Here is a 22,105-nt window from a genome sequence, read left to right as displayed (position 1 = left end):
GACCCCCTCTGTTCACGGCAAGCATGACCGGCCGCCGGTGCTGCCAGGGAGGGACCAGCTCCCCGTAGTGACGGCCACCACCCCACGCGGAGCCCCGCGGAGTCTCCCGGTCCTTCCCGGCTTCGGCGCTTTCCACTCAGGTCCCCCTGGAGCTCCCCCCTCCTGATAACCCAGGTGCAAAAGTGGTCCATACCCAAAGCTGCACCCGCCCCGCTCCCCCAGACCTGCAGCCCTGGGCACTGCGGGTGCGGCCTTCTGCCACCAACAGGGGGTGGCACTGAGGGCGAGAGACCCGGGCGGCACATTTCACACAGCGACGGCTCGGAGAGGCCAGGCTGCTCCTCACAGCTCCTCAGGTCTCCAGCCGGCTCGGCTGACGGTGATTTGTTTTAAATCCTCACCAAGATATGGGTGTGTTTTTTCACTTGATTTTTGGAGAGAGGAGAGGAGAGGAGAGAGAGAGACATGGACAGGTCGCCTCCCATAGATACCCTGGCTGGGCATTGAACCGGTGACCTCTGGGTGCACGGGCCGGTGCCCAACCAACTGAGCCGCACCAGCCAGGCTGAAGGTGCGTTCTTTACCGCTAAGCCACCCCAGGATGGGTCAGGGCGGGGCTGGGGTGAGACGAGAAGGCACACTCTACCTCCTAAGAGGACAGGATGCCATTCCTCATCTAATTGTGCTCTCGTGGCTCAGTTTTAACATATCTGTGCGAATATGAACAATTTTGTTCTCAAGACCAACCTTGGAGAGGCACCAATATATATGTTCACAAGGTCATTTTAGCCGGATTTCCAGTGCAAATTAAAGTGGCCAGCTGTCCCTGTATCAAATAATAACAATACACAAACTGTCTGTACTGTACATTGTAGAGCCTCGTCTTACACCATTTTTCCACTAAATTAAATGTCTGGCCGACGCTAAGAGCTCTGGTCAGGGCTGGCAGGGGCGCGCTTTGTCATTTCCTTTATTTCCAGGGCAGCGCGGTTATTATTTTTATTCCTCCAAGCTTTCTAACCACTTGCTCTATTTTTCATGTTCAAGGTAAACAATGACATCGAAGGAAAAAACAAGGTTTTTTCTGATTGTACTAGTCCTTCAGGCTTCAGTTTAACATTAAATCCAGCCTTACCATTTCGCCAAATTTGGGTGATGGAGCGCCTTCATGCATCATTAAATGTACAGCTAGTCTCGCCAAAAGTGAAAATTATTTTTGTTTTCCACAAAGTGTGTGAACTACAAAACAAAAACACAGGCCGGGGGAAATACTTCCCTCTTAGATGCATCCACAGAACAAAGAGAAAAGCAGGGTAGGCGTTGTGGCTGAGAGACGGGGCACTGGAGCCACACTCCCTCAGTGTGACTGAAGGTCCCGGTCCTTACAGCACATCTGTCACTAACGATGTGGGGCCGTGGGCAGGTGACACGCTCTGTGGCCTTGGTTCCCTCAAACAGCCTGGCTCCAGAAGCCATGCTCTCCACGCCGATGGCAGCGCTTTCAACCAGTGAGCTGCGAGAAGTTTAACAACCGCAACATCTGCCTATTGAGTCAGGGCACTGACCTCTTTTCCCTTCAACTGTCAAATAAAAACATGACAGCAGCCAACACAACGATGGCAGTCCAGTGTGAATGCCCTGGCCGGAGCCATACATATACAGGTCACATGGTAGACTTGCATCTCATTGGTCATGTCACATAAGAAGTCCTGTGTAGATCCGGCTTAAGAACACAGAGGATGGACCACCGCGTACGTGAAAGGACAGACAGACATGACAGAGATGGTGAGAAGGAGCAGTCCCCGGGGCGCGAGGGCTGGCCTGGCGCCCCAGCTTTCAGCTTCATGCCGTTAAATGACTGCATACCATCTACAGCGTGCTAGTTTTCATTCTGAATTTTTAAAATATTCTTGGCAATATTCCTACCCCGAACTGCAGGTGAGAAAACCAAGGCGAAAACAGGTGAGCTGATCTTCTCTGCCTCAGGGAGCAAGGACAGTCCATCACTGCAGGTAAAACTCATCGGATCCCTCCAGGCACACCTGCCAGCAGAATTCTTCCAGAAAGACAGCTGAGCTCTACAACTGGGTAAAACGCTGCTGTTTACACACACACACACACACACACACACACACACAAACACACATACACACAAGCACACACATACACACACACATGTACACACAAACACATACACATGCGCACGCACACACACGCCACCTGCATGTTTACCCTTGGAGACCAGCGGCCTTGACTGGGACTGACTTCTGGTGCACCCTTAAGAGCAAGTGCCCTGAAGGCAAATCACTGTGCATCCCTTCCCTCCTTCCAGGTGCTCCAGGTCCGCAGCCCAGTCCGGCACCTCCTCTGCGGAAGCCTGTCTCAGGATGTGGGTGCCTGAGCCAGTGCAGTCGGGCCAGACAGGGCCTGGTCCCACCAGGCAGGGCTCTGGGCCTGGAACGCAGGGGCCTCAGGCCTGCAGCTCTGGATGGGGGGGGGGGGGAGGGGGGGGGCGCGCCTGTGGGTGGTTTAATCAGGCAAGTGCATGATGGACGGCCCAAGAGTGCAAAGTGTAAAAAGAGGGGATCACACACAGAACGCAAGTGAGCAGCCATAGCTGAGAGCAGAGGGGAGGCAGAGGAAACAGCTAAAAACAAGGGCCAGAGGCTAGAAGAGGGCGTGGCGGCGATGGGCCAGGGAGCCGCTCACAGGGGATGGTGACCACATCGCCTGGGCAGCAACCAGCACCACAGGGCTGAGCTTGGCAGGCTGAGGCCCACGGCCACCCCAGGGAGCTCTGTGTCAGGAGGGTGGGTGGTCTGGGCAGAAAGCAGACCTCAGTGGGTGGATCATTAATAGAAAATGCTCTATAAATGGAGATAAGGAGTCAAAACAACTGTTTAAAGATAGGAGAGAAAAAGGGAAAGCTATAGGGGAAATTGGGGTAAGGAAATTCCTCTTTTTTATCCTTTTTTTTTTAAGAAGAAGAATTTAGCCTATTTCTGAGCTAAGGGGAAGAAATGAAAATAGGGAAGAAAGTTGGAAGTTGGACGGTAGCAGAGAGAGCACAGTGAAAGTTTGCTCCTCACGTGAGTCTAAATACCTTTCTCCCCCTCCGGGAGGAGTGAGGGAAGACGGGGTGGGTGACCGCATATAAGGATGTAGTGAAACTAAAATTGGGGGGTGGGGGGGTTGTTCAGTGGTGAAAAACTGTGGTAAAGGGTTGTAATGGGAAACTTACAACTGCTCTTTAAAAAAGAATAGAACATTGAGCAGCCATTCCCAACCTTCTTAGGAGAAAAGATAGTCCGTCTTTCACCCGGTTTTATCCGTCTCAAGAGTAATCCTGGGAGATGAAGGAGAAGAGGCGTGTCACGCACGGTCCTGAGCACAGCAAGTCCTCGATGCCGAGATCTTGAGTAGAGGGCGCTGGGACAGAGTGGGGGAGCCTCCTCCTCTGCGTGGGCAATGACTTGGGAGCGACAGGAAGTCTCCTAGTACACAGTGATCGACTGAACTAGGTAAGAGACTCCAGGCGGGTTAGCCAATAGGATTGTAGACGGCATCATTTTGACTCCTCTTAATATCACTTAATTGTACCTACTACTTCCCAACACTCACTTTGGACATACAGTATCCTACCCATTAGCTCAAGACCACATTACATATCTGTTTCTAAAAGATTACTGATTTCGCCGAAACCGGTTTGGCTCAGTGGATAGAGCGTCGGCCTGCGGACTGAAAGGTCCCAGGTTCGATTCCAGTCAGGGGCATATACCTGGGTTGCGGGCACATCCCCAGTAGGAGATGTGCAGGAGGCGGCTGATCGATGTTTCTCTCCCATCGATGATTCTAACTCTCTATCTCTCTCCCTGCCTCTCTCTGTAAAAAATCAATAAAATATATTTTAAAAAAAAAAAAAAGATTACTGATTTCTTGCCCAGCGGCATGGCTTAGTGGTTGAGTGTCGACCTATGAACAGGGAGGTTCCCAGTCAGGGCACATGCCCAGGTTTCAGGCTTGATCCCCAGTTTGGAACATGCAGGAGGCAGCCAATCAATGATTCTCTTTCATCATTGATGTTTCTATCTCTCTCTCCCTCTCCCTTCCTCTCTGAAATCACTAAGAATATATTCATTTTTAAAAATTAAATAAATAAATAAAATACTGATTTCTCTCCTCTTTCATGTCAGTCCATGTTTAACTCTGTATTCGAGAGGCCCGATGACTTTCTTCCTCTCTGGCACTGAGCAGTTCTACCCTAGCCTGCTCGGCTGGCACAAGGGCCCACAGCATCCTCTGGACCTCTGCCCCGGAGACAGCCCTGGCACTCCCCTGCGCCACTGGGAGCCCCTTTAGGGCGGGCACCAGACCTTGGCAGCTCTCCAGGGCTAGAACCTGCCCTTGTGGCTGTGCACTAAACATTTCATGAACTGAGTACTGTCCGCCTCCATGCAGCATGCTTTCAGTACTGAAACAGGCATGGACCTAATTTCCATCTACCTCTGATAACCATTACCCTGTTTGCTCACTCGCCTGTCTCCTGTTTTGAGCACAGCCTCGGGGAAGGACTCCAGAGATCCCAGCCTAGCCATCCCTCCTCTGGACTGCCTCCTACCTTTACAACATTAGCTACTTCACATCCGAAGTGTTTGCTTTTAACACTCCTTCCCTCTTCATATTTATGAGCTCCATCAATGAGAGAATCTTCCCTTATTTATCACTGTCCTCATGCCCAGCACAAGGCTGGCACACTGCAACAACTCAATAAATGTTTGCACGTGGATGGTGCTTATCTCTTCACATCCCAAAACACATACATAGCCGAAAAATGCTAATCGGTATTTGTTTCTAAATAAAAAAGTAACACCTGAAACACAAACATTGCCTTTATGAAATGTCTTTTATGAATTATTCGCACCTTATGTTACAAACCACAAAATCCCTTACACAGACTGTACCTGCCTAGCTCCAGTCGGTATCAACTTCTGTGACTGTATTTCACGTGCAGACGCCAAATTTCCAAGTTATTTTGCTGAACACTTAAATTATCAAAAACTTGCAGTAAAACAAATTTTAACTATTTTTAGAGGTGGCATTCCATACACAGAAATGTATTATTTATATTTTTGTAGGTATAACAAGCTTTGAATGATGCATTTTAGTGAACTGTTGAAAAAGAATACACTATTTTATAATCACACGGGACCGCCAATGTTTGGCCTGGCATTTAATAAGTTCATTGTTAAAGATGTAATCAGCACCACATAGAACTTCCATGGTCAAGTGTATGAAAGGGGCATCCAGTAATAGACAGTTGGCTTCCGTTTATACGTACACAGAATTACAATGATCTTACTACATCTGTTGGATTAACACCATTTAGTTCAATTTAAAGTCATAAAACCAGTAAAACCTAAAACCACCCAATACCTATGGAAGGTGGAATAAGGTAGTAGGAACAATTTTTTCATCGTTCCGTTCTGTTTTGAGTGACGCCAGTTTCCATGATCTCAGGACACACCTTACCAGCGACTCTGAAGACGAACTCATAAAGGCCTCTGGCTGCGAGAGCGAGGATGACCCACTGGAGGAAGGTGAGAGCCGCCCGTGGGAGAAGCCAGTGTGCACTGAAGCCAGAGGCAAATCCAGCGTGAAATGTCAGTGCAGCACTCTACCACTGCCACCTGGCTTTCAGATCGTTTCAGATTGTTCTTCTGAAAGGGGTCCTAATATGAGGTGACAGGAGATCTGACTTTGGGTGGCGGGCACATGGTCCTACGTACAGATTTTGTAAATTAGTAACCCACACATGTTAACCTATATGTTCATGTTGACTAATGTCACCCAAATAAAATTTAAAATAATAGAAAAAAAAAGATTGTTATTCTGAATGGATTTTTATATTTAAAAACAGACACATGCAAGTATTTTCACTGAGAGTTTAATTGGTGGCCATGCCCTTCTTCAGGGTGCTTTACGCATCTCGTCTCCTTTTCATGTCAACCACCTCTGAGAACATTTCCACAAGTGAGTAGGATCTCAAAATCGCTGTACCTTCCAGAACATGATGGATTCAATGCTTAGAAGCGATCAGAAAAGTACGAAATAAAATGAAACCAACACACTCATAAAAAGCTTTCCGAGGACTCTCCAAACCCATCAATTACTTTGGCAATATAAATAGAAAGCTGCAAGGTGCAATCAAATATCACTTTCTAAGTCAAGTTTAATTCTGGCCTGGCGAGAACTAAATATCAAGATAATTATTCTTTTCGGATGAACTACAAGATGACCTTGTTCACCCAAAAGAACAAAATGCTCTACGGCAATAACTTTCCCACGGCACCTGGCAGACAGCGTGCCCCGCTCTTCACTCCAGAATCAAACCACAAAACCAAGTGAGAGGTTTTAAACTGAAATTGTGGTGTTTTCCCTCAAGCGTTCTTACAATTATTGTAAATCAGAAGGTTACGAGTTTTCATTCAGAAGAGGTTATGGAGGATGCCAAGGGAATAGTCTACTATTCTTTGTTTTCTAACACAACGGGTACTTTTCTAAAAAGCTTTTCCGTTTTCAAAGTAATTCATGTTTATTAGAGGTGGGGGGAGACAGAAAGCAGCAAACAGAAAAATCACAGCACTACGGAGAAATAGAAAATGAACACGAAAAGGCAAGTCCTTCTCCTTTTTCCCAGTTTCTTTCCCCAAAAGGAACCATTGCTAACGGCCACTTGGAAATCTTTGCACATCTCTCCGTGTATTTAAGTTTGTTGCTCATATATCCATAAAGTTTGCTCTCTACATAAACGCACCCACATGTTTGTGTTCTGCATTTTACTTGTTTGGGCTTAAAAACACATTTTAGGCATCTCTCTTCCACAGCACAGACAAACCCGCTCCTGGCTCTCAGGCCTGTGCCAGGCTTCTGCGAACAGGGGTGCCACACTGACCCAGCCCTGTGACCGGACCCAGTGACCCGGCTCTGTGACCGGGCCCTGTGACCCGGCCCTGTGACCGGACCCTGTGACCCGGCCCTGTGACCGGGCCCTGTGACCCGACCCTGTGACCGGACCATGACCCGGCTCTGTGACCAGACCCTGTGACCGGACCCTGTGACCCGGCCCTGTGACCGGACCCTGTGACCGGCCCTGTGACCGGACCCTGTGCGGCTGACCCGGCCTGCTCCCAATTCCCACTGCTATGAGCGAGGCTGCCCTGCCTTCCACGGGTTCTCTGGGACTCACACGACTTCCTGCCACGCTGAGACACCCTTACAAGGCCGGCGGGGTCCTGGGGGGACTGAGGAAGCCCAGTAGCCGGCCTGGATCCCACAAGCAACCAGTTACACGTGCCCCAGGCACTCACAGGAAGGGAGTTCTCACAGCAGCACAGTCACTGAGCTGATGGAGAAATCGCCACCCATTTTTAAAGATAAACACAGATAAAAATATAAAGTTGGGCTTCAACAAACCAAAGTGGACCGTGCGGTCAGCTGAAAATGAAGACAGACACTTGTCATATATGAACACCAATTCCAGGAAACTCCGGGAGGCGTTGGCGGGGAGAACAGGAAAATGAACCGTGTTGATTATTCACGTGTGGGTTGGGTTCAGGAAAGGGACAGGGATAAGCCCACTTTCACTCAGGCTCCGTGTACCTGAAACCCTGCCTTATTTTCGGAAGCAATCAATAGGACCGAGGGGCATGGATTCAGATGCTTCCGTGTTCTCACTGAAACACGCAGGGACCTCGGGGGGAAGCTCTCAGATTCTAAAGCTAAGAGGCCTGGACAGCCCGGCCGACTCCTCACCATCTTTCCTTTTGTACTTTAAAAAACAAGATTGCAAACATAATTGATGACAATCACATGGAAAAATGTGCATGGGATCTGTAAAACAGAATCAAATATGGAACATGTAAAAGTTAACATCACTAAAAGCAGCAAAGCCTGAAAGAGAGTAATTTTTAAGGCGTTAAGTATATTACCACCCCTGAAAGAGAGAAAGGCCGATGGGAATCTCTGGGAAGTCACTGTCCTGTGGCGACGTCCCTCTGTATAACTGGGCCTGAGTAAGGATTTCACACGACGGCAGGATGATGTAACACACCAATTAGTAGAAGCATAAGCTTAGCCTTCCGCTATTGTCCTGTTTCTTGAAGGAACTGAGAGGAGTAATTTACTATTGCCATTAACCTGATCTGGCTGCTTTATTAACAGAAGATGCAAACCCGGCTGAAATACAAATTCTAATCTTCAATCATGAATGGTTGTCCAACGGGGACCCTGTAAACCACCAACCCCATTTCGGGAGATAGCTTATCTCCCATAAAGTGTGTGGCGAGACATAAAGTGTCACTGGTTTACCTCTCACTGATCCGGCCCCTTCAGGAAGCTGGGTGTAGTTTTAATAAAACGGGACTCATAAGTTTTTATTACATTTATAATGAATGCTTTCCGGTTTTATAGGCTCTCTGAAGGAGCAATTTCATTTCTCTATTAAAACATGGCTTTACGTCCTTCACAACTCTCAGGTTTCAATTTTATGTCGTCGCTACCACGCTAAATATAAATGAAGACACTGAAGTTTTAATAAAGGGATAGAGTTATTTTTTACCAACATGCATGGGATACGGATCTAGGAAATTAGAGAGAGAAGTCCAGAAGGTTAGAACCCTTTCTAGTCTCATTCCTTCTACAGCCTTCCCAGCATACAAACCCCTGAAAACCAATAAATGGTTATACCAGGGTCTATAACATATTTAGGTGCTAATAAAGAAGGATTCTCGATATTGCCTTTTCAAAGTATAATAAAAATCCTTTTAAACTGACTTACTGGTGCAGTGGAGAGGATAACCCTTTCACTTATCTGGTGGATATTTAATCAGTCTCTTTATTATATCCAGCACATCCACTAAGATCTTCAGACATGCTGGCTTCCTTTTCCCCATCACGGTCTAATCCAAGCCCAGCAGTGGGGGGACCATTACAGGTGAACTACTTAAAGGTAGACAGAGGAAACTGTGTTGACGTTCCCAATTAACCTCCTATATGCTGTGTCCTAACTAAGGAGCTGATACTGCAGTAGTGACTAAGGTGTTGCCTCTGCCCATGAAAAGCTCACTATCTGCTGGAGAAAAGAGACAGGCATATAAACAACTGTAACGCGTTGTGGATGGGTAATGTAGATATCTATGGTTTGGTTGATTTTAGAAAGAGGAGGGGAGGGGGAGAGGGAGGGAGGGGGGAAGGAGGGAGGGAGGGAAGGAAAGAGAGAGAGCTCAATTTGTAGTTTCAGTTCTTTATGCATTGGTTGGTTGCTTCTTGCAAGTGCCTGATTGGAGACTGAACTCGCAACCTTAGTGCATCAGGATGACACTCTAATCAACTGAGCAGCCCGGCTAGGGCCAAGATCTGTACTCATAACAGGTACCTCCAAGCGGTAATGGAACCACTGAGGACTGCAAACAGCTCTCCCTGGAGGTGATATTTCATCTGGAAACTAAGAGATAACAAGGAGTTCATCAAAGAGACAAAAGATAGAAAGCACTGCAAACAAGAGGAGGAGCCCACACAGGACTGCTAAGCACTTAGCACCTCGCACCAATGCAGTTCTTACACACGTGCTCAGCAGCGACCTCAAGGGGAATGAGTGCGATAGCAAACAACAAAAGACCACTTCCCTGTGTCTTTCAGATGAGATCTTCCACGAGGCAAATTCAGGTCCCAGCGTGGGATCCTGTTCTCATCCTAGCTTGCTGAGACATTTGGGAACAATTCTCATCTGTTCTTCTATGAAATTCTAGCATCACACACCTATGCTTGAAGGGTCCAAAGGCATCCTTTAAACACAAACAATTCATTAAAGGGATATGCAGAGCATCCCTCCTCCATCCTACAACCATAAAATGAAAATCAATGTGTTGTCCCCAACCAGCATTTATCATGTCAAATCCACAGGCAACTGCCTCAATGGCAGGAATTCAATCTTTATGCAATTTTTTTGAGAATTACACTCTCCAATCCATGAGAAAACTAGATCCTAATCTCAAAGCACAACTTTCAAGTGATAGCTTCTTTACTAAAACGTCTCAAATGCTGTGATAAGCACATCACTCCCAGGATAAAGCAGAATTGTCACCGAGAAACAACCAGAAGCCAAAGGAAGGTTTTCCATTTCCTTTCATATCAAGTGATTAACTTCCATGATCCCAATCATTGGCTGAAAAAGTCAATGCAATTTAAATCCACTAATGGAACTTAAATTTTTCTCTTTATTTAAAAATATGTTTTTATTCATTTCAGAGAGGAAAGGAGAGGGACAGAGAGAGGGTAACATCAATGATGAGAGAGAATCATCGACGGGCCGCCTCCTGCACGCCCCACACTGGGGATTAAGCCAGCAACCTGGGCATGTGCTGGGAATCGAACTATATGGGTCAACGCTCAACCACTGAGCCACACTGCCCAGGCATCACTTAAATTTTTCTAGGAAAGGGAACTATTCACTGACATGCTGGCCCCTACATCCACCTTGCTAACAATTCTCTGATGACAAGTTTCAAGATTCATAACTGCATTTGTCATGCACTCGGAGCTGCCGGTCATGAAGAATTCACTGTGAGAGAACTCTTCCTTTCTCCCTCGCAGTCTTATCATTTAAACTCGTCTACTCCCAGGACAGCCAACGGGGCAAAGATGAGTGTCCCACAGTTAGCTTCCCTCGCCAGCCCGCCAGCAACTCAATTGCCTCCACTTTGTTCTACGTGGCCGCACTCTGATGACTGACAGTTGAGAGGATATGTAAAACTGACTCCTCACAGAGACGGACTGAACACTGCCAAAAAATAGAATCAAAGGAAAACATCATCTGAGCAAGGAGGGAGCTTGGGGAAATGGGCTACTTCTCTTGAGGAATGGAATAAAGGGGCACTGAGCGATTTCACTCACGAGCTAGTTGGCCCAATACCGACTGATTAGCAGAGCAGAAACGGAGATGAGTGTGCGTGGGAGGTTGTGGATTCATACACAGGGGGCCTCCTGAAACCCGTTTTGGAAAATAGGTGATAGAAGCAAGCAAGCAGACAAATGAATCCACAGGTGCCCCCCGTATGGAGCGAGCGAGCATAGCATAGACCTGAGGGATGGTCTCCTGTCCAGCCCGCAAACACTGACGGTCATGGGGGAGTAATTGGTCCCTTTGCAAAAAATGCCACCTGCTCTCTAGAAAACCAGAAGTAACCATTCAAACCTCCAAAACTAGGACTATTCATATAGATGCCAGGAAAAGGAAATGGTTAATGTTGAAAGGGATATGTTATTGAGATGAACTCATTCTTGAAACAAATGTTCCCACAAAAAGAATGACTCAATCATCTTAATACGCAAGGCACAGGTTTGGTTTGGTTTTGGTTGGTTGGTTGGTTGGTTGGTTGATTGCCATTTTTTAAGGGTATTTCCAGTCGTTTCCTCTCCATCGATGAGTATCCTGACCTGTTCGCGTGCGCATGGGTGTTTCTCTAGCTCTGCCCCTTCTATCCCATCGCAGTGCTGCGATATTATTTTCGTTTTCTTAAGCCAGTTTTCTAGAAGAAAGTTGTGGACTCAAAAATATTACATCTAATACCTTTTCTGAAAAATAAACCAAAGGTCATAACCAAAATTTATTTCTTTGGTGGCAGAGTTAACATTTCTTTGTTGTTTCACTTCACGTGTAGCTATATTGATGTTGATATAAAATGAAATTGTACCTTAACCTTCTCGTTACTGTGATGGTCAAATCGATCACCATTCACTGGAATTTCAAAGAGCAGCATTGAACAAACAAAGTCTCATGCCGGGATTTCCAGAGGCAAATGCTAAAATGAGGACTCATGTGCAAATAACTCACTTAAAAAGCAAGAAGCCCAGCTGGTGTGGCTCAGTGGTTGAGCATCACCCTATGACCCAGGAGGTCACAGTTCAATTCCCTGTCAAGGACACATGCCCAGGTTGCGGGTTCAGTCTAGGGGGCGTGGAGGAGGCAGCTGATCGATGATTCTCTCTCATCATTGATGTTTCTCTCTGTCTCTCTCCCTGTCGTGTCCTCTCTGAAATCAATAAATATATATATTTCACTATTTTCCACTCCCTCGCATATTCTGTGCAAGTTTCCCACTCGGTGTTGTTGGGTGGTCCATTTGAATCCACCCAAATACGGATTCCCGGAGGCTGACTGCACAGCCCTGGGGTTCCTATGAGGTGAGCACCACTGGGCCTGCCGGCTGGTGGCTGGCCCGCTGGGAAAGATTTGTGTGTGTCCTTCTCTTTTTCTGCCCGTTTTTGCAGCTTTTACAGTTGCTGTAGATGCAGAGGAGCCCTCTCAGGCTCCAGAGAACCAGCGCTGGGCAGTGAGGAAGGCTGATGAGCCCCGTCTCTGCCTTCTCGCCCTGCTGCTGATGTGGTTTCTTGCACACACATGCTCGTTTTCAGGCGGCAGTGCTGTGTTGGGGTGTCTGTGTTTTGTCAGACAGATAATACTTTTCTTGGTTAAGAGAGATCCTCCTTACCCTCTGTTTTAAAGGTAAGTTCTTCTCCGTGTTGCTTTTCATGTTGAGGGCCGGTCAGCCGGCAGCTGCGCTCTGTGACTGGGGTCAGCCAGGCACTGACGTGTCCCCGTGCACCAGGTGCCGGTGTCCACGCAGGCAGGTGTCCCTGTCCCGCTCTCTGTCCCGGGAGTCCACTGGCCAGTCTGCCCCAACGCCATACTGTTTGCATAGCGATCGTCTCCGGGTCAGGCAGGAGGACTCTTCCTACGTCGCATTATTTTTTTCCAAAAGTGCCTTTGTCAGCGAGGCAAATGGCAGGCGCATTAAGTGAGATGGTTTCGCTGTTTCATAAGAGGCAGCATCCTTGAGGGCTTCATAAAAATATCTAAGCAGGAATAGATACTTCATTTGAATAACTTCATACCATCACCAGGGCTAATTTTTGCGATGAGCTAGCTCTATTTTTTCTTCCTTTTAATTATGCAGTGGGAAGAACAACAGCTCCAATGAGTGGAGGATGGCTTAGAACTTCCTGTGACATGTAGGGCCCGGGCCTCACTCCCCGCATTCTGGCCCGTGAGGTCCTGGCAGGGCCTGGGATCCACGCGTTGGACGTGGCGAGGGGTCCTCGGATCCCACTTTCAGAAACTGCCTGAAAGCCAGAGCAGCCGTGACCTCGTTGAGATGGTCAGTGTCCCAGGCTTTCCAGAGAGGCTTTTACAATTCTCTCAGGGGTCTGGCATTAACGCACAGTAACAGGAATTCCTGTGGAAACATCATTTCGGAGAGTGAACAGCTACATATCTATACGGGATCATGAAAACGCACTAGTAGTGCATGTTTTAACTCGGTGGTGCGGTCTTCCCCACTCCAGTCTAAGGCCTGCATTTCCTTAAGGATTTCCATGGCTTCCTTGACCCCTTCGTTCATTTCAGTGGCTCGGCACAGATGGCCCTTTAACTGTGTAGACATCCTAGGTCGTGGGTGTATTTGTAATTTCAACTTGAAAGGCCGGCCCTGGACTGGCTGGCTAATTTAATATGCATGGTCTTGCCTGAGGGGAGACAGGCCACTGATGTCCAGGATTCATTGCTCTTCTGCAATAACTGGCTTTAGCCGGGGGCCCAGATTTCAGAACCGCTCATGGGAAGGTCATTTCCGCCACCAGGGACATCGCTGAGAGCCTCTGACACACATCGCTCTGGCCAACTGGCCAGCCTGAAATAATGAATCAGAAACAAGCTTTAATGGCTGATTGAATGCAAACCTTGCAGCTTTTAAATGAGGTCAGTTGGTTCTGTTCCAACAGTAGACACTTTCTCAAGTCCTGTTGGGCTCGTGAGCATTTTTTAGGTCTCGCTGAACATCTGAGCCTCGGACATTTCTGCAGTTTCTTTCAAGACTATGTGGGGGAACGCTGTATGCATGCTGCCTGGGATTTATGGGTGCAGTTCTCTTTAACTTTGTCATGGAAACAACTGATACAACTTCTTAAAACAGGCTGAAAGTTGTCCCCTTTGTTTTATTCAATGCAGCAAATAGAACATAGAAAAGCAGGAGACTGCATGCATCCTTGATTTACAGATCTTTCGGGAGGAGGAGATTTCTTATGAGAAATGTGACATCTATGAGGACTGAGGAGCTTAAAAGGGTATGCACAGGGGTGCCAGCCCTGGTCCTCACCCGTGCCAGGTCACTTCAGAGCAGGAGAGAGACTTGGGCCCCAATTTGGAACCTTTGCTCATATTTTGGGATTCCGTTAGCAGCCCATATGTGTGTGTGTGTGTGTGTGTGTGTGTGTGTGTGTGTGTGTAAAAGGCTAATATGCTAAGTGTCTGACCATCCCACCAGTTGTTATGACATGCACTGACCACCAGGGGGCAGACCCTCAACGCAGGAGCTGCCGAGCTGCAGTGACTTGGCAGTGGCAGTTCTCAGATGACGCACCCCGAAACCAGAGAGGAGGGAGCCCAATTCTTCATGGGGCTGCACGATTCCACCTTCGGCCGTGGGCTATGTTGTTGCTGGGGCACCATTAGCCCCGAATCTGATTACTGCACACTTGCATTTGCCTTCCACATGCTGTAACGACAGCAACTTTGCAGAGTGTCCTCTCACACTCCGGACCCCTCTGGGGATGTGGGAGAGCTGGTTTCAGCCCAATCCCCATAGGCCAGGCAGAGGGACCCCACCTGCTGGAGGGACCCTGCTCACTCCACAGACGCCCTTCGAGCCGCGGCATGCCCCAGATGCGGCCAGCTGGAGAGGGACCACAGGAGGTTGGCTCCAGGGCATGTCTGCCCATCTCACCCAGTCCCACCCCCCCACACACACCTTCTAATTAATTTCCTTCCAATGTGCACCGGGTCACTAGTTAAAGTATAAAAAGGCAACCGCATTCTCTGTAGCTCATTCTTTTGAAAAGACAAGGAAAGAAAACGAAAAAGGTTGTTGCCTCTGACTTGCTGAGCCCTCTTGCCCCACCCCCGGAGAGCTACTGAAAACCTCCAATGCATGCAGAGATCCGAACATTCCAGAAGCGCGGATTTAATGTTACATTACAGAGATGATTACTAGGCTATGCAAGGAAGGCTGGTAGTTATTTCATCTCTAATAATTCTCTGGCTTTAGAATTTCACTCGTAGTGATCATTCTTCCGCGTCATGATTTGAAGTGAAGGGGTTCCTACAATTACTGGGGTTTGCTTCTGATCCGCATAGAGCTGGTCTTGTGTTGGAAGCCAAAGGGAGGAGGATGATTCCGTTACAGCTTTCATTCCCCTCAGTGGACTTGGGGAGCTGCCTACTCCGTATCCATCACCCATGGCTCCTGTTCTAACAGCACCCCAACTTCCTGCACTTACCTGCCCGCCTGGAGGCGCAATGCCTCCTGAGAAGCTGAGTCCCGTCCTAGCGCCAGGAGGGGTTTGGCCGGCCCCGGGGACACCAGCTTCCTTGCCTGAGTCCTAGGAAAAGGGTCAGTGACCCCTTTAGAGCCCGAGGCTGGGGTTAGCGCTCGGGCCCTTTCTGGAAAGGTCTTTATTGTTCGGCCTGGAGATCTTCCAGAGCTGATTCTTTTTCTCTCTGGCCTGGCTGCTGGCTGTATCCCAATCCTAACAGGACAAGTAGCTTTAAGATGAAGACTCAGCCCTGGCTGGTTTTTCTCAGTGGATAGAGCATCAGCCTGCAGACTAAGGGATTCCCGGTCAGGGCACATGCCAGGGTTGTGGGCTTGATCTCCAGTAAGGGGCATGCAGGAGGCAGCTGACCAATGATTCTCTCATCATTGATGTTTCAATCTCTTTCCCTCTCTCTTCCTCTCCCCTCCCTTCTATCATGTCATATATACTGATAAATGATAATGATTCACTTGGGTCTCGGAGTAGAGAAACCAGGAACATTATAACTTCACTGGGGTGTGGGGTTTGGGAGGGGATCTATAGACAGGGGCGTCCTGGATATGCATGTACCTCTGCATTTTTTAAAAGAGATTTACAAAGGGAACATTAACATGTACCATTTGGGGTTTTGATTCAGATATCTGTGGGAACCACATCATGCCCGCCTTTGATAAATTGTCCTTTCTTCTCTTCCCTTGCCCTACAAGATGCTTGATTTCCACACTGAAATAGTTCAGAATGCGTCTGAGGCGGACTGGAGACAAGCCCTGACACTGAGCCTTCTGAACTTGAAAGACTTGGTGCCTGAAAGGATGGATGTTCTTTTGATGATATCGTTAGTTTTCTAATATTTGCATTTTCTTGGTGCCTCATCTGGTGGAATTTGACTTCACATCTTTTGCCCAAAAGAATCTTATGAAACCATTTAGTTGCAAATTCTAATTTGTGAGAAGTGATAGCCCCCAAATTAGATTTCAAAGCAAATCTAAAATGTGGGCTATACTTTGAAGCTCTCTTTTCCCGGGGAAGAAAGAGAACAGAGTATATTAATCCTTCCGTGTTCTCCTGCTTGCTCAACATTGTAAAACAATTCTCTTAAAATGAGAATACCTCAGAGAATGTCTGCTCCGGACCTCACGGAAGGAATATAAGATGGCAAAATTGGTCATGTGTGACTCCAGGAGTCTAGTGACAGAGAAAAGAGTGATGGAAAGGTGTCTGGAGTGACTCAGGGGTGAATTGGAATTTTTCAAGAGAGAAGATAGACACATTGGAGAAAAAGAAAGACCGTCGGGGGCGGGGGGTGGGGGTGGGGGTGGTGTTAGCCACATATGGTGACCAAAGAGGGCTGATTATGGGATGGGAGAAAGTTTCAGCTGAGAGGGAAGACTCAGAGGAAAGTCTGGTTGACAAGTCGATGAGCACGTTTACAGGTGAAAAACGCAGATGCAATAAAGGGTGAGGCCAACACGTGTGTGTGAGCACCAAGGTCAGGGGTGTAGCAGGGAGAACGGAAGTCGAGTTTGAACAGAGAAGTTTCTGGAAGAAGGAGAAAAGTAATGTTTTGTTGAAGTTTCCTTCTGAGGCTTCCCTGAGATTGACATGTTTTTTAAAAACATGTTTTTATTGATTTTTAGAGAGAGAGGAAGGGAGAAGGAGAGAGATTTAGAAACATTGATGAGAGAGAAATATCTGTGAGAATATCACCAATTAATTGGCTGCCTCCTACACACACACACACACCCCACTGGGGATTGAGCCCACAACCCAGGCATGTGTTCCCTGGTTCATGGATGGGTGCTCAACCACTGAGCCACACCGGCCAGGCGATGTATTTTTATTTTATATAGGTGGTCTCGTGCTTTCTGTATCTAACTTTCTTTTACTGTTGATGTCTTGAACTTGGATCTCTTTTTCTTAGATGTTAACATGGTACTAACTAGACTCTCATTAAATGTTGAACGACACGCAGGGTGGAACAGGGCTCATCGGCAGGTAGCATGGGGGCCTCCAGGCTGGTGTGAGGGGCCCAGAGACAGAGCTCCCCTGGCTTTTCTCCACCTGCCCCAGCCCTCGGGGCCACCTGTCATCGCAGCACCTATTTCTCAGTGGGTTTTTGATGTTACACCTGTGCATACTATAAAGCTGCATGAAAAATGGCTATTTTGCAGTTCAAATGCTGCTCTGTGCTGCTGCTAGAGTAATCGGGGAGGCACGCTCTTTAGAGGCTCATTTGCTACAATGGTGTCCTCTAAAGCATTATCTATCACTAGAGGCCTGGTGCACAGATTCGTGCACAGTGAAAGAAAATTAATTAGAAGGTGGCCGGCAGGGCAGAACCGAGCGAGATGGGCCCAGCACACCTTGGAGCCAACCTTCCGCGGTCCCTTCCTGGCTGGCCACACCTGGGGTAGCGCTGGGGCTCGAAGGGCATCTGCAGAGTGATCGGGGTCCCTCCAGCAGGTGGGGTTCCTCAGCCTGGCCTGCAGGGATCAGGCCAAAACTGGCAGTCCGACATCCCCCAAGGGGTCCCGGAGTGTGCAAGAGGGCACTCTGCAAAGTTGCTGTCAGTCGGTAGCTCCTGTGTTGTGTCTGCCCCCTGGTGGTCATTGCATGTCATAGCTACCAGCCGGCGGTTGACCGGTTGCTTAGGCTTTTATATATATAGATGATGTCCTCTAAAAATTGATGTGCTCTTCCAGGCTGATGGGACGAGGCCTCGTATTCTTATAGGAGGGCATCATATCCTGATAAAGGTGATGACTACTTCCCTAGCTAAGCAATCTTTCTGATTGAAGGTAGCTAAATGTTTGGCATTGACGCTAAGAAATACCTCTAGGCTCCACTGGTATATGAATAAATTGGAAATGAATATTATTTTTACCACTTTTATTAACTGAAACTACATATTAATTTTGAATTTAAATGTAATTAGTGATTGCTTACTTTCTGAAAATTACTCTAGAATTTCTAAAGAAATAAATAAATTGTGCTTTTTAAGGTTCTCCTTGCTCTATTTCCATAAGTGCTATTAGTTCTAAACTACAAATTGGGAGCCACCCCCCATGGCAGTAAAGTAGTGAATGTTTAAAGCATTTCTGCGTAAATGGCTTCAAAGGATAATTAGATGATTATACTGGTACTTGGTTTGAGATAGCTAACTTTTAAAAATCTACTGCTCCCACGTCTAATTATTACATATTAGAGGCCCGGTGCACAAAATTCTTGCAAAGGAGGGGAGAGGGTGTCCCTCAGCCCGACCTGCGCCCTCTCGCAAACCGGGACCCCTCAGGCAGGGTCCCTAGGTCTGGCCAGCAATCAGGGCCTACCAGGGCTTTCCTTCCCCCAGCTGCCGGCAGCTGGCCCGCTCCCTCCGCTGCCACTGCTTGCCATCTGTGCAACGCTGCTCTCCTTTCTCCCGCCACCAGTCGCCTCCCTCTACGGGGCGATAACTTGCCAGCCCTGCACACCCACCACAGCGTCGCTGGCCTGGGCCTCCCTCTGTGGGGTGATGGTGGAGCCCCCACATCAATCGCCCCGCCGCCAGTGGCCTGGGCCTCTCTTTTTCAGGTGATCAATCACAGATCCCCCTCCCCTGTAATCCTGGGGCGATGCCTACCAATAGCAGAACCAATAATTCTACTGTTCAGTCATTCGGTGATTTGCATATTACACTTTTATTATTATAGATTAATGCTAACATATTAGCAACATATTACCAACCATGAAACTTCAGTTGCAGCCAACCACATTGGGGGGGAGAAAAGGTAACTATGTTAATATTTCATATCAAGGCCCCAAGTGTGGCACCAGACCAACCTTCCCATTTCCTCCTCTTATTCCAGGCCCCGCCTCCCACACCTGCTTACCCCAAATCACCTAAACTGTTCATCCACCTGATCCACCTACACTGTTTCCTGCACCTGATCCGCCTACACTGTGTTCATCCACCTGATCCGCCTACACTGTGTTCATCCACCTGATCCGCCTACACTGTCTCCATCCACCTGACCCGCCTACACTGTCTCCATCCACCTGATCCGCCTACACTGTGCCCATCCACCTGACCCGCCTACACTGTGCCCATCCACCTGACCCGCCTACACTGTGTTCCATCCACCTGACCCGCCTACACTGTGTTCATCCACCTGACCCGCCTACACTGTCTCCATCCACCTGACCCGCCTACACTGTCTCCATCCACCTGACCCGCCTACACTGTCTCCATCCACCTGACCCGCCTACACTGTCTCCATCCACCTGATCCGCCTACACTGTGTTCATCCACCTGATCCGCCTACACTGTGCCCATCCACCTGATCCGCCTACACTGTGCCCATCCACCTGATCCGCCTACACTGTGCCCATCCACCTGACCCGCCTACATTGTGTTCCATCCACCTGATCCGCCTACACTGTGTTCCATCCACCTGACCCGCCTACACTGTGTTCCATCCACCTGGCCCACCTACACTGTGCCCATCCACCTGACCCGCCTACACTGTGTTCCATCCACCTGACCCACCTAAACTGTGCCCATCCACCTGATCCGCCTACACTGTGTTCATCCACCTGATCCGCCTACACTGTGCCCATCCACCTGACCCGCCTACACTGTGCCCATCCACCTGATCTGCCTACACTGTGCCCATCCACCTGACCCGCCTACATTGTGTTCCATCCACCTGATCCTCCTACACTGTGTTCCATCCACCTGACCCGCCTACACTGTGTTCCATCCACCTGACCCACCTACACTGTGCCCATCCACCTGACCCGCCTACACTGTGTTCTGCCGGGAGCCGGTCCATGCTTGCTGTTTCAAGGGACCTGGCATATATGGCATACTGTTCTTAATATGTTTGCTCGCCTTCTTGTCACTATGTGTTTTAACCAAGGTCTCCTCTCTGAGAAAGGTTGTTTCCCCAGGTAGGGATTTTCTCCTGAAGTTAGGGAGGGAATAAAACCCCTCAACTAAGTGCCAGGCGGTTAATTAATCACTTTAACTACGAACAATCATGCTTAAGCCACATAATCTTTACTCCCTGGAATGGAGATAAGAAACGCCCTAACCTTTATAATAGAGATTGATAGGATTGAATCAACTGGTATAAATACAGATGTAACAAGACAGCAAGAGACAGAACTTAGAACCCAGAACTCAGAAGACAGAAGGAAGAAGACAGAACCTACACTCAGAACCTAGACACAGAACCTACACAGAATCTAGAGACAGAACCTAGCGAGAGAACATGGCAAAAGATCCTGGACTGAACCTGACTACAGAAATTGGCAAGAGAACCTGACTAGAACCTGGTGACTGAACCTGGCTGGAGAACCTGGACAGAACCTGGCTGGAGAACCTAGCAAGGGAACATGGCTACAGAACCTGGCTGGAGAACCTAGCAAGAGAACATGGACACAGAACCTGGCTGGAGATCCTAACCAGAACCTCTCTGGAGATCCAGACCAGAACTTGGCTGGAGATCCTGGCTGGAGATCCTGGCTAGGCTGCTGATCAACTGAACGCTGTCTCCATGTCCTTCCTTCTTCACCGACTCCGTCTACGCCTTTGGGGACCCCTGGACCTGCTGGGGTTGGACCCCAGCAGTGTTCCATCCACCTGACCCGCCTAAACTGTGCCCATCCACCTGACCCGCCTACACTGTGTTCCATCCACCTGACCCGCCTACACTGTGTTCCATCCACCTGACCCGCCTACACTGTGTTCATCCACCTGATCCGCCTACACTGTGCCCCACCCATCTGACTTTGTGCTACGTGCTTTGTTTAAAAGCCCCTCTTCTGACACCAGAAAGATCATTTTTTCCCTCCTCTCCACACTCTGTGAGTCCCTGGGAGAAGGCCTTTGTAATTAGACTTCTTAGCTCTAAAGAACATCTCATAACCTGCCAGTAACAATACCGGGCTCTGGGTTGGGGCATAATTAAATATCATTGTGGTAGTTCAGTCACAAAATAAAATAATGTAAAGGGGTTATTAATTACACACTTACTGTGGTTTTGGAATTCCGGTCAATAATGAGCTATGTAATAGGGAGAAATCTTTCTTGCCTTCACCATTCTCATTACTTGGACTATTAAAAAATATTTTTTAAAAAAAACAAATCGATGAAAATTGTACTTTTCGTGAGTGATTAATCACCTGAAGGAATTCTGATGACATACTGACACGTTGGATAGGGTCTAATGAATGCCTTGCTGTGAGACTTTAAAACCAAAGCTGAGTGGTACAAGCGATATATAAAAGCGCTGCCTGGACTCTGTGTGAGACCATTGTTTCTGACTGAAGAAGACAAAAGAGCAAGTATTGAGTTTTGGGGGCCAGTGGTGGGGGTCCTTGGGCTGGAGCATGAGGAGGAAGGCAGCGTGGTGGGTGTTGGGTGCCGTGCCCATGAGCTATGAATAAGGGTGGTTTAACTAGCGGTCCCCCTCAGAATACCAGAGAATAAAAAAACTAGTTTTGAGAACAAACCAAAAGGCTGAAGGAATCAAAGCAGAGAGGCAGAGGTGGAAGGAGGGAGGGACATGTGTCTGGCTGGCAGAAGAGACCCCTTTGACCGTCAGTGTCCGGTGACATTCAGCGGGACTGTTTCTCCGAGGAGCTGGGGAGCTGGGGGGGTGACAGTCACCCCCAGAGGATTCTACGAGTGGCAGTG

The 22,105-nt window shown here is 48.2% G+C and overlaps 1 protein-coding gene across 6 annotated transcripts in view; it reads right to left on the bottom strand.

Annotated features, from left to right (window-relative positions):
* Positions 1 to 22,105, bottom strand: part of IMMP2L (inner mitochondrial membrane peptidase subunit 2) — a 493,454-nt gene that overhangs the window by 299,877 nt on the left and 171,472 nt on the right. The window contains exon 6 of one of the 6 annotated variants that reach the window (XR_004970774.1): positions 13,326 to 13,745. The exons of the other annotated variants lie outside the window; for them this stretch is intronic. The gene's annotated coding sequence lies outside the window, so the exon portion shown is untranslated. Of the gene's footprint in view, positions 1 to 13,325; positions 13,746 to 22,105 lie in introns of those variants that run through there. 6 annotated transcript variants of the gene reach the window in all.

The sequence above is a fragment of the Myotis myotis genome, unplaced genomic scaffold (assembly GCF_014108235.1).
Source record: "Myotis myotis isolate mMyoMyo1 unplaced genomic scaffold, mMyoMyo1.p scaffold_m19_p_11, whole genome shotgun sequence".
Taxonomy (NCBI): domain Eukaryota; kingdom Metazoa; phylum Chordata; class Mammalia; order Chiroptera; family Vespertilionidae; genus Myotis; species Myotis myotis.
Note: the sequence above shows the minus strand (reverse complement) of the source record. Positions and strands in the feature narration are given on the sequence as shown.